Here is a 20,841-nt window from a genome sequence, read left to right on the forward strand (position 1 = left end):
CCAATTTCCAAGGGCGGGAGGAATGGACAGAAGCATCCAGCATGAGAGAAAGATGAAAACCAGAAGATTCTGAAAGCCAGCTTACCCCACCTTTTTCCGCCTGCTTTGTTCTAGTTTCAGTGGCAGCCTTTTGGATGGTGCCCATCCACACTGAGGTTGGGTCTTCCTCTCCCAGTCCACAGATTCAAATGTTAATCTTTGGCAACACTCTCAAAAAAACACCCAGAAACAATACTTTACCAGCTATCTCAGTATACTTCAATCCAATCAAGTTGATAGCTAATATTAGCCATCACATCAATCATACTGATAAAAGTAATGCTTATATAGTGTACATCATGTACTTTAATACATGCATAGTGTACGCATGCAATGTTCTAAGCAGTTCACATATATCAACTCATTCAATACTCATAACAACCCTGCAAAGTAAGTACAGAGAAGAAAGTTGAAGTCCAATGAGGATATCTTCCCTGAAATAATATCATGAACTGGAATTTGGCCTAGAAAATCTGGCTCCAGAACCAATGTTCTTTACCATTTTGCTATACTTTTTTTTCCTCCAGTGGAGGATGTGATCCTGAGGGACAGACAAAGAAGAAAAGTTGGTATAGGTAGACAGAAGGGTATTTAATTTGACATAAGATAATAATCTGAATCTTATCCAAAATTGATTGAGTTCTTAATGAGTCACTCTACTTGGCTTTCTCCTTCCTTCATTTAATCTTCACAGCAATCATTTGAGGTAGATACTTATTGACCCTATTTTGAAAATGGACAACCTAAGCAGAGGGAGACTAAGCAAACTGACCAAGGTAAATAATTTTTGAAATTAGAAATTATAACTACATTTTTATTCACTGTGCTAGGCTGCTTTGCTAGGCTATGATACATAGAGTATTTTCCCCTAATACTCCCCAGTACTTGCTTCTTTCTTAGCTCATTGCAATTACTCGGAGAAACTATGGTCACCCAGAATGTAGTGCTTCTTTATGACGGGAAGGAGACTAGCAGTCTTTAAAGAAAGTCCTGGATTCACCTTGGGGTAACCTTCTGATGTATATCTGTATCTATATTTATATCTATACCTATATCTCTATTTTTATTCTTGGAATCACTAAAATGGGTAGTTCCATTGGTCTCTGAAATTTTTGTATTAGGCTGAAAATTTAACTACTGTATCATCAAATATTTCAACTTTTGAAGAGTTTTGCTATCTATCTTGCTTCACCAGAGGATTTGAGAGCCCAGAAATGAGTCGAATTATACCACATAAAAGGGGTCATTAACAACATGAATCATACCTCACTATTATATTTCCAAAGACAAATCAAAATACAAAAAAAATAAAATTCCCTTCCTGATTGTAGAAATTGCATTTCAAAGATGTTAAACTCCAAATTCATTTAAACTCTGAATTGCTGATAATTCTTTCGGAAATAGAGATGTTGATTATATGCTTAATATTAGTAGCTGTAGCCTGAGCCTCTTTTCACTCTATTCTAACCCCAAACTTTTCATATTTTTCACTGCTCCAAAATTACCATGTGTGAATAAAAAATAAAAAGAGCTCTGCATCAGCTTTACATTCTAATGCCAGATTTATTGTGAACTCTTTCTGGTATCAGAGCTTCTATTTTCACTGTAAGTAGGTATTAATACTTCACATTTGTAGCAGTCAGCCTTTTAAATGACATAATTGTCTTGATTCAACACATGACCAAATTCATGCTGTCTCTGTATTTTTTCAACTCAAATGGGATCACCAATTTTTTGTCTTGTGCTGTAGTGACTCTTGCTACTACCTTATAAGGAGGTTTCTCCTGGTATCATCACTAAACTAACTAGAGGGCCATTCTTAACAGATTCCTGAAATTAAGGTGCTGCTATTTACATTTCTTAACCTGTGTTTTCAGAGACTCAGAGACTCAGCGGATGATTTTTTTTGTTTGTTTCTTTTTTGTGTTTTGCTACTTCGCAAAGTTGTGTGCTTCTCTTCAGAGCTTTAATTTTCTAAACCGTAAGTATCATCTATTTGCTGTTTCAGAAACATGAGGAAAGAACTTTCTATTTCTTTACTTCTAAAGCAAAAGTTCCAATTCTCAATGGTTCAATTTTCCACTAATTAACTCCAGTTCTCCTACAAATTCCAGGTAAGCTCTATAAAGTTCAATTTACTTTTTAATTGCACATGTTTCCTTTCTGTTTTTGATAGGAAGAATAGCACACTGTTGCTTTAGACTTTTAAAAATTGTTCTTTTATTTTTGTTTTAGGTTTAGACATTTATTTCCTGACTATATCCTTCTATATTCTGCCTTTTTGGTTTCTTCATCAAAAGTAACTAGTAGGTCTCCCCCAAATATCTTTAAAAGTAATGGCAAAACCCACAATGGCTTTTGCACCAACCTAATAAAACAAAACAGGAAACCTCATTATCATCTTCCTGATTGTGGTATTTTTTACACAGGAGATAGACTTTTATAATAGGCTTTGAAAATAGCTTCAACTGGCTTCTTTTTAGTGGATTTGGTCTTCCCTATAGCTTCTTTTCACCTTCCCTGAACTTTTACACAGGGCAGAACTGATTTTCCGTGATAACTCTATCCTCTTGAAACTGCTAAATGGTTTCAGATGTATTATTTTCTGATCTTTCTGGTGTTTCCTTTTTCAAATAGGTTCACATTTAAATAAATTACTCCATTTATCGGAAATAAATTCCACAGTTGTTCAAATGATTGACTTTGTTTTTAGAGAGCTCAAACATTTCTTCATCTTGTTTCCCTCTTTGGAAGCCAGTTCAATTTGTGTGTGTGTGTGTGTGTGTGTGTGAAATCTTCCCATTCTATTAAATCAAACTGAGCCTTTGACATACTTTCTAACAGACAATTAGAGTATTTTAACTTTTCTAAACCCATCTTTAAAAACATTTGTATTTGAGTATATCATTATTTCTTTTTCATATTTGTCTAGTTTGGCCTTTAAGCTCCCTGTCATTCTCCTAAGGAAATTTTTGTCTGCCAACAGGTCAGTTAGTATACCTGACCTCATTTTTCTTTCTCTTTCCCATTACTCTTATTGAGAACGCAAAATAAATCTTTTTTTCAAAAAGTATCCTATTAAATATTATGTATTTTAGTCAGTATAAAAATAGAGGAAATGAGAAAGGCAGAGATCTTTGGCTTCTTTCTGTTTTATGCCAGACCAGCTGCTATCTAAATTGGCTATCTAAATCTGGATTGATCTAAATAGTACACTTAATTAAACTATTTAGTTTGTACTTAGGAATGCCCATTAGAAGTGTTGATATTCACTGGCTTATATCCTGACCTCGGATGCTAGGAGAGGTTGATCTCTTTTGATCTTTCTTGGAATTGAGTTAGAATTATTAGAAATAAAGAGTGCCCATATTACCCTATGTGTTCTCAAACAATTTAATGAGTGCTACTCCACCTCCTGCCATAGCTGAAAAGCTGAGGCTTCATTTGCCCTGTAGTAATTTTAAGTGGATTTCATGTCTTTTACTATAGCCCATGAATGTCAAGGCCAAGAATAGGGGTTGGTAGCTTTCTATTGCTGCTTCCAAGCCCTTATTCCTCTAATGTCTCTGTATTAGTTCGCTAGGGCTGCCATAACAAGATTAGGTGCCTTAAACAACATAAATCAATTTTCTCACAATTCTGGATGCAGAAGTCTGAGATGAGGTGTTGGCAGGGTCATTCTTTGAGGCTTCTTTCCTTGACATTAAAATGCCATCTTTCCTTGTATCTTCACATGGTTTTCTGTCTATTGAGGTCTGTGACCTAAACTCCTCTTCTTGTTAAGGACACTAGTCATCTTGGATTAGGGTCCACTCTACTCACCTCATTTAACTTTAATTACTTGTTTAAAGACCCTATCTCCAAACAGTCACAGTCTGAGGCATTGAGGATCAGGACTTCATCCCATGAATTTGGAGGAAAGCAATTCAGCCCATAACACCATCGTACTCATTCTTGCACCTTTGAAAATCAACCTTCTACTGCCCTTTTGGTTGCTGATAACCTCTGACCTGATTATTCTTCCTTATTTAGCAAAAAAAAAGTACCTAATTTATAAGCCTTACCCGCATCTTGAATAATTCAAAGCCATGCCAATGTCCTGCCCCTCCAATAATCTGTTTTATGCAGTTCTTTGATTTCTGCAGTTTTTTTCTTCCAAAAATCATCCTTTGAACTTTATTATCACCCAAAACTTCTGAATGAAAATATGTCCTCTGCCTTCTTCCATCTTGTTTGACTACTGCCATTTAAATCTTCCTTAGTGCCATGAGAAAACATTTATAATCTGATTTCTCCCAATATTTCAGACTGTTCTTTCTTCATTTTTCTCTTTATCCAAATTAAATTTTGTGGTTAGTAATTTCAATTTTACTCTTACTAATATACCAAACATCCTTGTTTCTCATTTTTTTACTACACCCTTATGATGTTTCAGCCATGGATGAGCCCAATTATAGTTTATCCTTATCCAAGCATGGAAAAAGAAAGTCCAATGAAAACAAGTTCCACTGTAAATGTATGATATATACCTCCACGTTGTTTGACAGTCTTAGGTTTCTTGACAACCTAAGTAAATTTCTCTGGCCCATTAATTTATTTTTAAACTTGTCACTAACTCTAACTTCCTTTCTTTCCTGACCCATCCTTGATGGGTCTTCTACCTCACAGAGACAATAGAAGCCCCCATCCTTTTCAGGTTAAACGTAACGATCTATTTAGAACACACTGTATATCTTACTGCTTATGAGATATCTCTTGTACATTTCAAAGGCACCTTGAAATATCTCTCCCTACCATCCCCCAAATGAAACGGCTCCCCTTCCAGTGTTGCCTGTCTCACTGAGTGGTACTTCTATCCATACAGTAATACAAGCCAGACATCTTGACACTTTCTTTTCTCTCACCCTCTTTATTTTATACATCCCTTTCCTAAGCTTTGCAGCTTTTATCTTCTAATCATCCCTATCCATTTCTCTATATCTTTGACTTCACTATACTACTGCTAATTATTATTACCTTTAAGTACTATCTTATTTATATCCTTAACAACTCTCTTTATCCATTTTTTCACATTGCAGCAAGAATAACTTTTCAAAACACAAATATAATAATGTCACCACTTTTCCTTTCCTGTTGAAATTTCTTTGAAGTGTGACAGTTATTCTAAGATTTATAATTATTAATATAGTAAACATAAGACTTAGCGTGGTTTCCCCAGCAGTTCCTTCTTGTATCATACTTCTTTGGTTTTCAGTTCCTATCTTGGTATTGTCTTTTAGTCTACTGTACATACTGGATCTCTCTAATCACATTTGTGCATTTTTCCTTCGTTCATTCTTCTGTCCCTTTTCAATTGTTTTTATCTCGTTTATTCAAATACAGTGTGGAACACTCAAAAGATTCTCAAGACATATTTGACAATTAAGAACACAATGAATACATGAATGACAAATGGGTCAATATCTGATTTGGGGGGGAAGAACATATATATCCAGTTAGTAAGACTATTTTAGGTATAGAAATGATAAACATAAGTGATGAGTGTTCATGTGAATGAATGAGACTTACCTGAATGGCGAATTTGAATCATCAGGCAGATTCCTCTGTGTCAACTCTGTTATTCTCTTCACCAACCTCAACATTGATTCAATCACTCTGGCATATATCTTTTCTATCTCTTTTGATTTATCTCAAACCAAGTTACTTCGTTCCATCCTTATGATCATAGCCTAAACTCAGGTGACTATTGTTTTCCATTTTGTTTCCTGAAATAACCTTCCAACTGGTTTTTCTGCTAATAGTCTTATATTTTTCTAATATGTTTTTCAAAGTTTCAATCAGAGTGATCTTATAAAATACAGAACACATTATTTCTCAGCTTACATATCCCCATTACTTTCTGATGGTCTTCAGGATAAAATCTGAAACTCCTAAGCATAGGATATCCATCTCCTCTAGGACATCTCTCCATATTCTCTGAGATGCCTTCCTTGATTCATCATGACTGGTTTAATTCCCCTTCCTGTATGGTCCCATGACACCATATCTTGACCCTTTGTCTCTTACCACTTAATATTAAAATTGCCTGGTTTTTCTTTTATTTGTCTTCCTATCTAGTTTGTTGGATCTTTATGTATATTAACCACAGCTATCATGGAAACCTGTCACCATGTAGTGGTTTCACAAACATCTATGAAATAAATGAATGATGAGTTAATACATTTAAGATGTTTGTTAAAACAGTTATTATGGAGCAGTGGAGTTATTTGGTTTTCCTTCAATATTGTGATAAATGAATTTAATTGCACTGCTCTTTGCATAGGGATTGATATTCTAGTTCTTACTGGTGACATGTCCAAGGTTAGTGAATTAATATTGATCCTGAATTTATATTATAGGTTGTCCCAAACCAATCCTTTATCAAGTGTGAAGCAACAAAGCATGTCCTCTATGCCCCCTAATCAAGTTGAAATTAATTTGCTACAAAGGACATGAACTCATCCTTTTTATGGCTGCATAGTATTCCATGGTGTATATGTGCCACATTTTCTTAATCCAATCTAGCTGGATACCATCATTCTGAGCAAACTGTCGCAAGGACAGAAAACCAAACACTATATGTTCTCACTCATAGGTGGGAATTGAACAATGAGAACACTTGGACACAGGGTGGGAAACATCACACACCAGGGCCTGTCATGGGGTAGGGGGAGGGGGAAGAGCGTTAGGAGATATACCTAATGTAAATGACGAGTTAATGGGTGCAGCACACCAACATGGCACATGTATACATATGTAACAAACCTGCACGTTGTACACATGTACCTAGATCTTAAAGTATATTAATAATAAAAAAGAAATTAATTTGCTCTGACTCTAGAACCCTGAGGTTCTGAAAACATGTTTTCACATGGTAGTGGAGGCCGTACATGTGAATTAATAAAAAATTATATACTGAATAAATTAAGTTAAAAATGGATAAATGAACTAAGCAGCCTCTCTCTTAGTTTGCTAGATGAAATATTAAATGACGATTTTAAATTTTGAAAAGATTAGTCTCAAATTCATGATTTTATTGCTTGTTTTAGATTTTTATATTATTGTTTTGATTTTCTATGTATCTCATTTGCTATCCACTGGGTAGAATATTCTATCAATTTCTCCAATTCCAAACTATCTTTTTTGAGATATTTGAACTTTAAAAGTAGGAAATGGTCTGTACATGCTAAATCATTTGAAAGTATTGGCAAGAATTGTATAATTCTGTTCAAGAATGAAAATAGAATTAGTAGGCAAATATGTGAGAAATGGGCTTTTATTTGATAAATGAAACTTTTTTTCTGCTTAGTAATGTAATGGCAATGTTCTGGCTTGGAAGAAATGCATTCCATATACGTATTAAAGTCTGTTTCCTGCTACCAATTCGAAATCAAAATAAAATATAGGGAAATTTATATTCTAAAATCTATGGGGAAAATAACATCAAAAGACATCATTTGGAAGTAGATGATTATTTTGGGCCTTTTCTGCCATAACCCATATCTTGGTCTTTATAAATCTGGTGAAGTGACCAGACTGCCCTTTAAAAATCAAGTTTGAGGAGGCTGGGTGCAGTGGCTCACACTTGTAATCCAAGCACTTTGGGAGGCCGAGGTGAGTGGATTACCTGAGGTCAGGAGTTTGAGACCAGCATGATCAATATGGTGAAACCTCATCTTTACTAAAAATACAAAAATTAGCCTGGTGTGGTGGCGGGCATCTGCAGTCCCAGCTACTCGGGAGGCTGAGACAGGAGAATTGCTTGAACCTGGGAGGCGGAGGTTGCAGTGAGCCGAGCTCATGCCATTGCACTCCAGCCTGGTGACAGAGTGAGACTCCACTCAAAAATAAATAAATAAATAAAATAAGAAAAAGAAGAAAAGAAAAAATCGAGTGTGAGGAGTTCAAATCTGCAAAGCTTTCCTAACCTTCAACCCTCATTCTTGGATTGTTATCACAACTTGACTTGATTTCTGACATTTGTTAAGCAAATCTCCAATATTTTAAATTTATTTTTTATAATTAAATATTATTATGGTATAAAGCCATAAAATATGAAAAAATACAACTTTAAGGGGGCTTCGTTTATATTTATAGGTGAGTTGAAATTAATCATTTGACATAATATCCAAATAAAATATCTTTACTTTTTATTTTGAAGTATCACATTGAGAAAGGATAATTACCACGAAGAAATATTACCATGTTTTTGTTAAAAATCTTCATAAATTAAAGCGTTATGAAAGAAAACAGCAATAACTAGTTGTTTATATTTTAGGACAAAAATACTAAAACTATAAGAATAAGCTCTGGCTGAGTGTAGTTAATATGGAGTAATTTTCTCAGATGACTGTTAGAGAAATGACCGATCATCAATGTGAAAATAATAGCTTTGAAATGGACAAAGAAAAGGCTGATACATAGATTACTACATATGAAAAGATTAATATTTAACATGTGAGATATATTTACAGCAATCAGACATCACTTGACAAAAAATACAAAAATACTGATGGGAAAAGGAAACAGTAAAATGACTGCCGTATTTTCTGCTAGCCAATTATCTTGGTGCAGAAAAAATGATTTTTGCCTGGTGGTTCTTGAATAGGGAAATATAAACATATTACTCAAGCCAGAACAATAGCGGGATGAGGGAGTGGGATGGGGGGATGTTGGAGGCTATAAGAGTGGAGGAATTTGCACCATATGCTCTAATTTGGATTTGGACAGCTTTTTGGATGTCTTTGGTAATAAACAGGATTTCTGCTTTTTGTCTTCTTGATGTGGGGGTTTACATTTGAAGAAAAAATGGCTTGTAGTTTAAGGAAACAAATGAAGACATTCTGGTTTGAACATTTATCTTAATGAGAAGAAAGCCCATTTGGATTAAAAAAAAGGTGAAGAAATACCAAGTTTAGACTCCCCTGATGTGCTCCATGATCACGTCTGTCTTACCCAGCTCTAATTTTCTTTGATTTTAACTCATCTGTATGACCAGACATCTGTGAGTATTTATGCCTTTTTTGGTTATGTGCTGTCCCGTTCTGGCTATCCATCAAATCCAGAACAGACTTCCCAGCAATGTTTTGTACAAAATGTGGAGTAGAATGATAACTGATTAGCATTACGTGATAAATGGACATTCTTTAGCTGAAACTGTAAAGTGCAAAACAGCTGAGACAACATATGAGCAGGAAATACAGTGCACAGTCTGTCTCCTGGTTCATGTTCGCACAGCTTATTTTTTATTGCTACAGTTCAGAACTATATACAGCTCAGGCAGTGTATACTCGATGGAGAAAATATGAAAAACGAGCTAGTGCCCTTTTGTCTGAATATCTTTGTAGGAAGACATCTTTCTAATATATTCCTAAAATGATATGTCTCTTAGTGGCAAACAGAAAAGGTAAGGGGCAAGGTTGCTGACTTTGTTTTCTAGTAAGTCTCCTGAATGAGACAGCTTCCCACACTCACAATGCTCTAGGACCAAAATTTCATGTCTTTTAATTTTTCAAGTCACATTAATCTCTTGATGAATTCCTAAAATAGAGAGTTTAAGTTTTCAAACAAAAAGTCAATGAGAAAATGAAACTGGGTGAGGTTTCCATAACTCCAATCTAAAGGGTCCCAGCTACTCACCACCAGCCAACTGTTTCTCTGCAATAGTGATTGAACCAGTGTTTCCAAATCTCTCTTTCCTTTTTGGAGAAGTTTAAAATCCACTTAAAAATCATGTTTTATAATTTAAAAAGTTTAAACATTTATTTTTGAAATCCACTTACCAATCATGTTATCTAATTTAGAAAGTTTAACCATTTTTTTTTTAAACAGTGTAAGGGCTAAACATCAACTACTGAGAGATTTAACTCACGGGCTTTTAAAAGCTCTTTTAGATATTTTTATTTATTTTGATATGCAGGTTTCTTACATAGGTAAACATGTGCCATAGTGGCTTAGGCATTTTTATAAAGCTTATATTTTTGTGGCATTAACAAGAGCTGACAGTTAAATATGTAATTAAAATATACTAAACAACTACCAAAGTTTAAGCATAGCATTACATTGCATTATATCTATTGCAAAATGTCTTGATTGATTTATTAAGAATTGTCAGTGTATGACAGAGCATTATATCAAGTAGTAGTCTATTATAGTACATTTTCATTAATTGGTACTTTATTATTTCACCTGGAAGAATTCTAATAGATCCTTTATCCAAATCACTTGCTGCAGAGACAAAAACAATTGGAATCAAAGATTAGGTGATGAGACCAAAGCATTAAAGCAAACTAGTAACAAGCTGTCACCTGCTTCTCCCAACTTTCCTTTTAGTGCCTTTCACTACATCAAGCTTTTCTAATTATAATAATGGGAAGAAGAGTTAGGTTATGATTACTGAATACAAACTGTTAAATCAAGCCTTTCTGTTTGTAATAATGAGACAAGGGTAAGATTACGGATTAGGTTTACATACTTCGCACCAACCATGGAAAGGGGGAGTTTTAAGCAAATAGCTTAAAGGCAATGCCAAGAAAGTGTTTACCCTCATGAAAGAACACAGTACTTTTAAGCACTTTATGTCACTTCAGTGTGATCAGTCCCTAAGCTTGATAGACTGGTTCTTTGGGATGATACAAATAGATTTTTTGAACTTTATTAATGACCATTTTTGTTAACTTTTTAAAAGTTTTTTTTTCTTAAAAGTAATACAACTGAATTTCTTAAAACAACATCTTAAACTTAAGACATTTTAAATTCAAATATGCAGACTAACTTCTTTAGCTAATCAAAGCTAGAAACGTTTTAGTGTTGTAAAAATTGGTCTGTACAATTAATATTTATTTTATTTCAGAAATTCAACAAATTATATTTGTCATTATAGTGGTTTATTTATTAATGTCTAAAATCTAATAACGTTGTCAGAGATTTTAATATTTCTCAAGTTGTAATTCCTTATTCGCCCCTGGGTGTTCATTTCCCTCCTATGGATCAGAGTAAATTAAAATTTAGATAATTACATCTATTTCATCAGGAAATAATAGTTTTTTTTTCTTCTGCGCATACTTTTATTTGTTTTGTTTTGAGAACAATTTGCAATAGCATTTAAAATCTTTGCAATATTTTGTATTGAAATTCCAAACACTTATTTTAGTTTGACATTTGATCTTTTTGACAAACGATTTTTGAAAATTTCTTAAAGTTTTCTTAACATTTTATTTACCCAAGTTATTTTTGTCAGCTAATGACATTTTTATTAAGCCCATTTTTGCTTCTAAAAATATCCAAGAAAATTTATTATGATGTACAAATTAGGTAAAAAATATGTGAGCAAGGAAAGATGACTGTAATTATGCTTATGTTTTCTTCTTCAAGATATCTATTACCTGAATTATCTTTAAGATATCAGGTACCTCACCCTTATGCGTTTCAGGGCTTTCTAGGTACCATATTTTAGATGTCTCACCTTGTGAATGATTTCTCTTTTGGCCTGAACCTTTTTATCTCTACCACATGTTTTACCTCTTATTTCCAAAGATTATATGCAAAATGAGTTTTTAATATGGTAATGACTACAAAATAGTAGGTCGAGTAAGTTTAATAGTGGACTTCTATAAAGTGATATTTAACAAAGAAATTGTATTTTATACCTATGTTAATCTTGAGGGTCCATCCCAGTGCTGTTTGCTGCCATCCAATACAATTCATTCTCTGCCTCTTTGTAAATACACTTGGTCACCAATCTTAATTATTACCTTTTTCGGCCTTATGGTGTGAATCCCAACCTGTTTCCAAAATCCTCACTTGCTAATGTCATGAACACTTTCAATGTCTTGGATTTACTTTATCTTTCAAACCTGGATTTTAGTGCTGTTTCTCTTGTCTTCATCTTTGCCTTTCCTCTTTGACTATGATTTGTACTAGTTCCTTTGAAACAAAGCAGGTTTGTGTTAAGCAAGAAAGATGGGAAAATGGATCCATGATCAACACACAACAATATTTTGATAGAAGTAATACACAAAATTAAACTATAGACTTCTAATGTTGAAATACTTCTTTGGTCCTTAGAATCTAAACGAATATGACCACAGTGGAGTGACTTGCCTTAAATGTCAAAAGTTTATATTGATTCTATGGTGGTGAAATAAATTTGTTATTTAACGAAATGGTTTCAGTGCCTTCTTATGAAGAATGTAAGTGAAAATACTCATAGAGGAATGTATGAAATGTTAGTAATCTCTCTTCTAATATCATCTATCTTGAGAGTCTTCTAGACAATATTCCCATGATATTTGGTAAGATTTCATTTTAATGCTTAAGTTGTCTTCATTACAATTTCCAAAATCACAGTGTTTTTCCATGGTATTCTGGAATTTTGATTTTATTACAGGGAAAACTGTTAATGCTCTTTATATAATATAGTCAAAGTTTATATTTGCTCTAGTCCCAGTAAGTTATTGCTTCAACTAAGCAATAGCGTTAAAAGTATAGTGGTGTAAAAAAAATGTATGAACTTCAAAGATACAGACAAAAGCAAAGTTTAGATATTCCTTGTATCCATTCTCCCACATATTACCTGGGGCAGATGGGCTGAGGAGAGTTGCCTAAACATTGTTGTTGTGTTGCCTCATTCTTTCCTCATTATTTTTCATTATTTCATAATCATCGTTATTGGTTAATACATTGCATGTTATTTCCAACCCGGTTTGTCCTCATATAAGAAGTCAATGCATAAACAACAAAGACACTTTTCATCATGAACATGTATAGTTCTACAGTAACATGCAAGGACTAGCGTGTACTTCAGGTGGATAAAAGAGTAACTGGGTGCATATTTATGTCTGTATGTGACTGTGAAGTCATGCCAACATCTTCTTGTAAACTGAAGCCTTCCAGAGAAGGTACACTTAGTGTATTAGAATGGATTAAAACCTCACTTACTTATAAGAAAATATAAAAACTTAAAGATTTTCTGAGGTTCTGGAAGGTTATAGCCTGCCCTTTCCCAACCCAATTACTGACTATCTTCTTTTATCCACTGATCAATGCTTGCAATTCTGCTGTCAGAATTTAATTTCTAGTTTACAGCTTTTGGGCCTATTAATGATAAATTATTATTAGAGATTAATATCTTAAGTGGTTAGTCATTCATGTGAAAGAAAAAAATGGGGAACTTTCTTTAGTGGGAGGATTGTGAAATGATCTGGGAGTCTTAGCAGTCTTAGAAAAATAAAGATGTTAAACATAGCTTTGTATGCTTGCGTGAACATCAAGGAAAAACAGAATACGCACTAAGCTGTAAATGTTGGTATCATGGAGTTGAAATGTGACTGGCATGATGACGGGGAAGAATGGATTAGTATTTTTCTTATTTATACATTTTTGTATTGTTTTACTTGTTATAATAAATGTGTCTTAGTTTGTAATAAGAATGTAATAAAGAATGGTGAGGGAAAGGAGGGCTATTAAGTAAGAAGGGATCTTTTATGGGGAACGAGATTCTTACAGTGTCCATAATTTTACTCAGAGCTACTCTGTGAATGCCACAGGGTGGCTGTCAAATAAACTTAATATGGTCCATTAATGAAGATTTTGTGAGTGTAGTATGTAGGTTGGAAAGTTCAGCTGTGATGATTCCCAAAACAGATGGTATTAAAAATCATTTTGGAGTACTGCTAGTTTAATTAACCTACTATTGTGGTTACATATTATCATCTGGCACTAGATGGGCAACCCTGCAAGGGGGCCTAACTTCACTCCTGTGTAAATAAACACAATAAAACAAATAACAGGACATTGACCTTTAAACAATGTTATAACAACTTTAAACTAGTAAAAAAATTGTGTTTGCCTCTTGAGAAGGGTGGCAAAATTTTTACATAAATGACAATGATATATATATATTAATATCACCCTTTCTGGAAGGCAGAATTGAGTGTCATACAAATACTAGAGCAAAGGCTCTAATCATTCTCCATTCTGTCCTCTTTCTAGCCTCTGGCAACTGCTAATCTTGTGTCTGTCTTGATGGATTTGCCCATGGTGTTTCATATAATTGGAATCATATAATGCACGGTCTTTGTGTCTGGCGTCTTTCATTCAGCATAGTATCTTCAAAGTCCATCCATGTTGCACCAAGTATCAGAACTTCATTTCTCCCTTTCTTTTTTTTTTTTAGCATTCTTAGAATTGTCTTTTATATATGTGTTTTAGACAACTTGCTATGTGCATTACAGTGTGTGGACCCTTCACTGCAATAACACTGTTCTCAACATAGTTTTCAAGTAGCAATGTTAAAATGACCTGTTATATATGTGTCCTTAAAGACTTCATTACGTGCCTTACAGAGTGGTTACCACATTCATCCACTGAAATAACACTGAAAACTTAATTCCTTTTGGGGGCTGAATAATATTCCATTGTATGGATATACCACATTTCATTTATTTGTTCATCAACTGAAGAAAATGTGGTTATTTTCACTTTTTGGCTATTATGAATAATGCAGGTATGAACATTCATGTCCAAGTTGTTGTGTGTGCATATACTTTCAATTCTCTTGGGTATGTATCCAGAAGATAAATTGCTGAGTCATATGGCAACTCTGTGTTTATCTTTTGGATAAGCTGGCAAACTGTTTTCCAAAGCACCTATAGCACTTTATATTCTCATCAGCTATGTGTGAGGATTCCAACTTATTGGCATCCTTGCCAACACTTGCTATTAAATGTATTTTTCATTATAGCCATCTTAGTGGATATGAAGTGCTGCTATCTATTAGGCTGGTTCAAAAGTAATTGCGGTTTTGCCAATAAAAGCAATGGCAAAAACCAAAATTACTTTTGCAACAGCCTAATATTGAAGTTTAGATTTGAATTTACCTACTGACTAATGATATTGAGCATCTTTTATATGTTTCTTGGCCATTCATACACCTCGTTTGGTGAAATGTCTAATTCAACGTCAATTTTACAATTGTATTGTCTTTTTTATTACTGAGTTGCTGTAGTTCTTTACTTGGTAGACACAAGTCCCTTATCAGATATATGATTGCAAACATGGTCTCCCATTCACTAGGTTGTCAGTTCAATTTCTTTTCTTTTACCTATTGCAATCTATTTTTATAATAGACTTATAGAAATCTGTGCATTGCATAAAGTACTTATGAATAGGTATAAATGTTGGAAGAAAATGTTAAAATAAAAATAATGGTGTTATAATGGTGGGATGATTAGTAACTATACATTTATTTGTGTGTTTATAACATTCCCCCCGCCCATGGTTAAAGAAATCTGAGAGATGTGTCTTTGTGAGAGGACTGGATATAAAAAGGAAGCACCAAAGTTTTTAACTTTTGTATAGTTCTGTTTATCTATTTTTTTTCCTTTGTTGCTTGTGCTTTTGGTGTCATATCTATAAACAATGACCTAATCCAAGATCACAAAGCTTTAACCTATTTTTAACCAAATAGTTTTGTGGCTTTAGCTCTTATATTTATTTCCAGGATTCATTCTGAGTTATTTTTGTATAAGTTATGAGGAAGAGACTCAATTCCTTTGAAGATGGATATCTAGTTGTCATAGCACCATTTATTGCCAAGACTGGTCTTTCCCCTTTTAATTATTTTGGAACCCTTGTTAAAATTTGGAACCTTGTTAAAATTGGAACCCTTGTTAAAATATAAAAACAAATTTAAGTATTTGTTTCTGGATGTTCAATCTACCCATTGTTCTACATGTGTATCCTTAAGCCAATATCACACTGTCTTGATCTGAAGGCTTTGCAGTATGTTTTAAAAATGGGAAGTAGGAGTCCTCCAAATTAATTCTTCTTTTTCAAGATTGTTTTGGATATACTGAGTCCTTTGAACTATTGTTTGCAGTTTTGGATTAGTTTGTCGATGTCTACAAACATTCATTTGGTATATTTATTGGAACTGAATTGACTCAGCCAATCAATTTTGGGAGTATTGCTGACTGTAATAGTGTCCTGGGTCTGCTGTACAAAGTACCATAACCTGAGTGGCCTAAACAACAGAAATTTGTTTTCTCACAATTTTGGAGTCTAGGACTATGAGATCAAGATGTTGGCAAGACTTTTTTTCTTTTTTTTTTCTGATGACTGTAGGGGGAATCTGTTCTATGTATCTCTCTTAGTCTCTGGTGTTTGCTGGCAATCTTTGGCACTCTTTGAGGTGGCATTCTCCTTATGTCTTCACATAGTCTTCCCTATGTGTGTGTCTCTTTCTCTTCACACCAAGTTCTTCTTATTTATTTATTTAACTTTTATTTTAAGTTCAGGGGTACATGTACAGTTTTGTTATATATGTAAACTTGTGTCATGTGGGTTGTTGTACAGATTATTTAATCACCCAGATATTGCCTAGTATCTATTAGTTATTTTTCTTGATCCTTTCCCTCCGCTCACCCTCCTCCCTCTGACAGGCCCTAGAGTCTGTTGTTCTCCTCTATGTGTCCATGGGTTCTCATCATTTAGCTCCCACTTATAAGAACATGTGGTATTTGGTTTTTTGTTCCCATGTTAGTTTGCTGAGGATGATGGCCTCCAGCTCTATCTATGTCTTTGTAAAGGACATGGTCTTATTCTTTTTATGGCTGCATAGTATTCCATGGTATATATGCACCACGTTTTCTTTATCCAGTCTATCACTGAGGGGCATTTAGGGTGATTCTAAGTCCTTGTTATTGTGCATAGTGCTGCAATGGACATACATATGCATTTGTCTTTATAATAGAACAATTTATATTCCTTTGGGTATATATGCAGTAACGGGATTGCTGGGTCAAACAGTATTTCTATTTTTAGGTTTTTGAGGAATCGCTACACTGTCTTCCACAATGCCTGAACTAATTTACTCTCCCAACAACCGTGTATAAGAGCTCTTTTCTCTACCACTTCGCCAGCATCCTTTTTTTAAAAAAAAATTTTTAATAATAGCCACTCTGTCTGGTGTGAGATGGTATCTCATTGTGGCTTTGATTTGCATTTCTCTGATGATCAGTGATGCTGAGCTTTTTTACATATGCTTGCTGGCTGCATAAATGTCTTCTTTTGAGAAATATCTGTTTATGTCCTTTGCCCGCTTTTTAATGTTTTTTTTTTTTTCTGGTAAATTTGAGTTTCTTATAGATGCTGGATAGTAGACCTTTGTTGGATCCACAGTTTGTAAAAATTTTCTCCCATTGTCTAGGTTGTCTGCTCACTCTGTTGATAGTTTCCTTTGCTGTGCAGAAGCCCTTTAATTTAGCAATTTACAGATTCAATAATTCTTCACAGAGCTAGAAAAAAACTATTTTAAAATTTATATGGAACCAAAAAAGAGCCTGAATAGGCAAGGAAAACCCAAGCACAAAGAATAAAGCTGGAGGCACCACGCTACGCAACTTCAAACTATACTGTGGGGCTACAGCAACAAAAGCAACATGGTACTGCCGCAAAAAGACACGTAGACCAATGGACAGATCAGAGAACCCAGAAATAAGATCACATACCTACAACCACCTGATCTTTGACAAACCTGGCCAAAAACAAAAAAAAGGAATGAGGAAAGTATTTCCTATTTAATAAACGGTGCTGGGATAACTGGCTAGCCATATGCAGAAGATTGAAACTGGACCCCTTCCTTACACGTTACATAAAAATTAACTCAAGATGGATTAAATACTTAAATGGAAAACCCAAAACTATAAAAACCCTGGAGGACAACCTAGGCAATACCCTTCAGGACACAGGCATGGGCAAAGATTTCCTGATGACGCCAAAAGCAATTGTAACAAAACAAAAATTGACAAACGGGATCTAATTAAACCAAGTTCCTTTTAAAAGGACACCAGGGATAGGCTCAGTGGCTCACACCTGTAATCCCAGCATTGTGAGAGGGTGAGGTGGGTGGATCACCTGAGGTCAGGAGTTCAAGACCAGCCTGGCCAACATGATGAAACCCCATCTCCATTAAAAATAGAAAAAAATCAGCCAGGCATAGTGGTGCACACCTGTGGTCCCAGCTGCTGGGGAGGCTGAGGCAAGAGAATGGCTTTAACCCGGGAGGCAGAGGTTGCAGTGAGCTGAAATCGCGCCACTGCACTCCAGCCTGGGCAACAGAGTGAGACTCTGTCTAAATAAATAAATAAATAAATACAAATAAAAGGACACCAGAATATTGGATTGGGGCTCACCCTGCTCCAATATGATCTTATATTAACTTGACTATTTACAGCCTCAATGATTCTATTTCCATAAAAGATCACATTTGGAGGGACTAGGGATTAGGACTTCAACATAAGTATTTGAGAGGTATCCCATAACACCAGTTTAACAATATTTAATCTTCTCATCTTTGTACACAGAATATTTTCCATTTATTTGGGTGTTCTATAATTTCTTTTAATGATGCTTTTTAGTTTTCATATATACACCTATGTGCTTTCTCTTTTAGTTTTCATATATATGAAATATATATGAATAAATATATATGAATAAATATATGTGAAATATATATATGAATAAATATATATGAAATATATATGAATAAATATATATGAAATATATATATGAATAAATATATATATGAAATATATATATGAATAAATATATATATGAAATATATATATGAATAAATATATATATGAAATATATATATGAATAAATATATATATGAAATATATATATGAATAAATATATATATGAAATATATATATGAATAAATATATATATGAAATATATATATGAATAAATATATATATGAAATATATATATGAAATATATATGAATAAATATATATATGAAATATATATATGAATACATATATATATGAAATATATATGAATAAATATATATATGAAATATATATATGAAATGTATATATGAAATGTATATATGAAATGTATATATGAAATGTATATATGAAATGTATATATGAAATGTATATATGAAATGTATATATGAAATGTATATATGAATAAATATATATGAAATGTATATATGAATAAATATATATGAAATATATATGAATAAATATATATATGAAATATATATATGAATAAATATATATATGAAATATATATATGAATAAATATATATATGAAATATATATGAATAAATATATATATGAAATATATATATGAATAAATATATATATGAAATATATATATGAATAAATATATATATGAAATATATATATGAATAAATATATATATGAAATATATATATGAATAAATATATATGAAATATATATGAATAAATATATATATGAAATATATATATGAATAAATATATATATGAAATATATATATGAATAAATATATATGAAATATATATATGAATAAATATATATATGAAATATATATATGAATAAATATATATATGAAATATATATGAATAAATATATATGAAATATATATGAATAAATATATATATGAAATATATATGAATAAATATATATGAAATATGTATATGAATAAATATATATGAAATATGTATATGAATAAATATATGAAATATATATATGAATAAATATATATATGAAATATATATGAATAAATATATATATGAAATATATATGAATAAATATATATATGAAATATATATATGAATAAATATATATGAAATATATATGAATAAATATATATGAAATATATATATGAATAAATATATATATGGAATATATATGAATAAATATATATGAAATATATATATGAATAAATATATATATGAAATATATATATTAAATATATATGTGAATAAATATATATGAAATATATATGAATGTTTTCATATATATGAAATATTAATTTATTTCAATTATGTCTAAAAAGTAATTTATTTTAGTTATGTTTTTAAATTGTCATATATCTTTAATTTATTTTAATGAAAATTGCATTCATGATTTTAATGATATGTATATGACAACTACAAAACATCATTAAAAGAAATTAAAGATATACACATCTCTTATATTTTTTGTTAAATTTATTTCCAATTTTTAATTATATTTGCTGCCATTGTAAACAGAATCTTAATTTCATTTTCATATCATTTATTACTAGTAGATAGAAATAAAATTGACGTTTTTATATTGATCTAATATCCAGCCATGTTGCAAAACTCAATTGTTAGTTCTAAGCGTTTTTGTGTGAATTCTTTAGGATTTTCTCTATACAAGATCAGGTCAACTGTGAATAGAAATGCTAGTTTTTCCTTTCCAATATGGATACTCCTTATTTCTTTCACTTGCCTAATTGCCCAGACTAGAACCTTCAATACAATGTTGAACAGAAGTGGTGAGAACAAATATCCTTGCCTTGTTCCTAAGTGTAGGGAGAAAGTTTTCAGTCCTTCTCCATAAAGTATGATGTTATTGTGAGTTTTTACTAAATGCTCTTCAATCAGTCAGGTTCAGAAATTTCCCCTTTATTTTTAGTTTGTTTAGCGTTTTTACTGTGAAAGTGTGTTGATTTTTAAAAAATGCTTTTATTCTGCACCTATTTAGAAAGTCGTGTGTGGTTTCTGTTTTTTAAAAAAATTTAGTCATCATAGAGTGTATTACTTTGCATAAATATATTCCCTAATTATTCTGAATCATTTTAAAACACTAGAAGTCCTTCTGATTCAGTAAGGAATGTAGTCTTTGCTTAGAAAGAACAAGACTAGTTCAATCATGTTAATATAAGATTCTCATTATCTTATACCCTTCTTACTTGCTTGTATACTGAGCCCAAAAATAAGACTGGAATGCTTGAGTCGAAC

The sequence above is a fragment of the Pan troglodytes genome, chromosome 3 (assembly GCF_028858775.2).
Source record: "Pan troglodytes isolate AG18354 chromosome 3, NHGRI_mPanTro3-v2.0_pri, whole genome shotgun sequence".
Lineage (NCBI taxonomy): Eukaryota > Metazoa > Chordata > Mammalia > Primates > Hominidae > Pan > Pan troglodytes.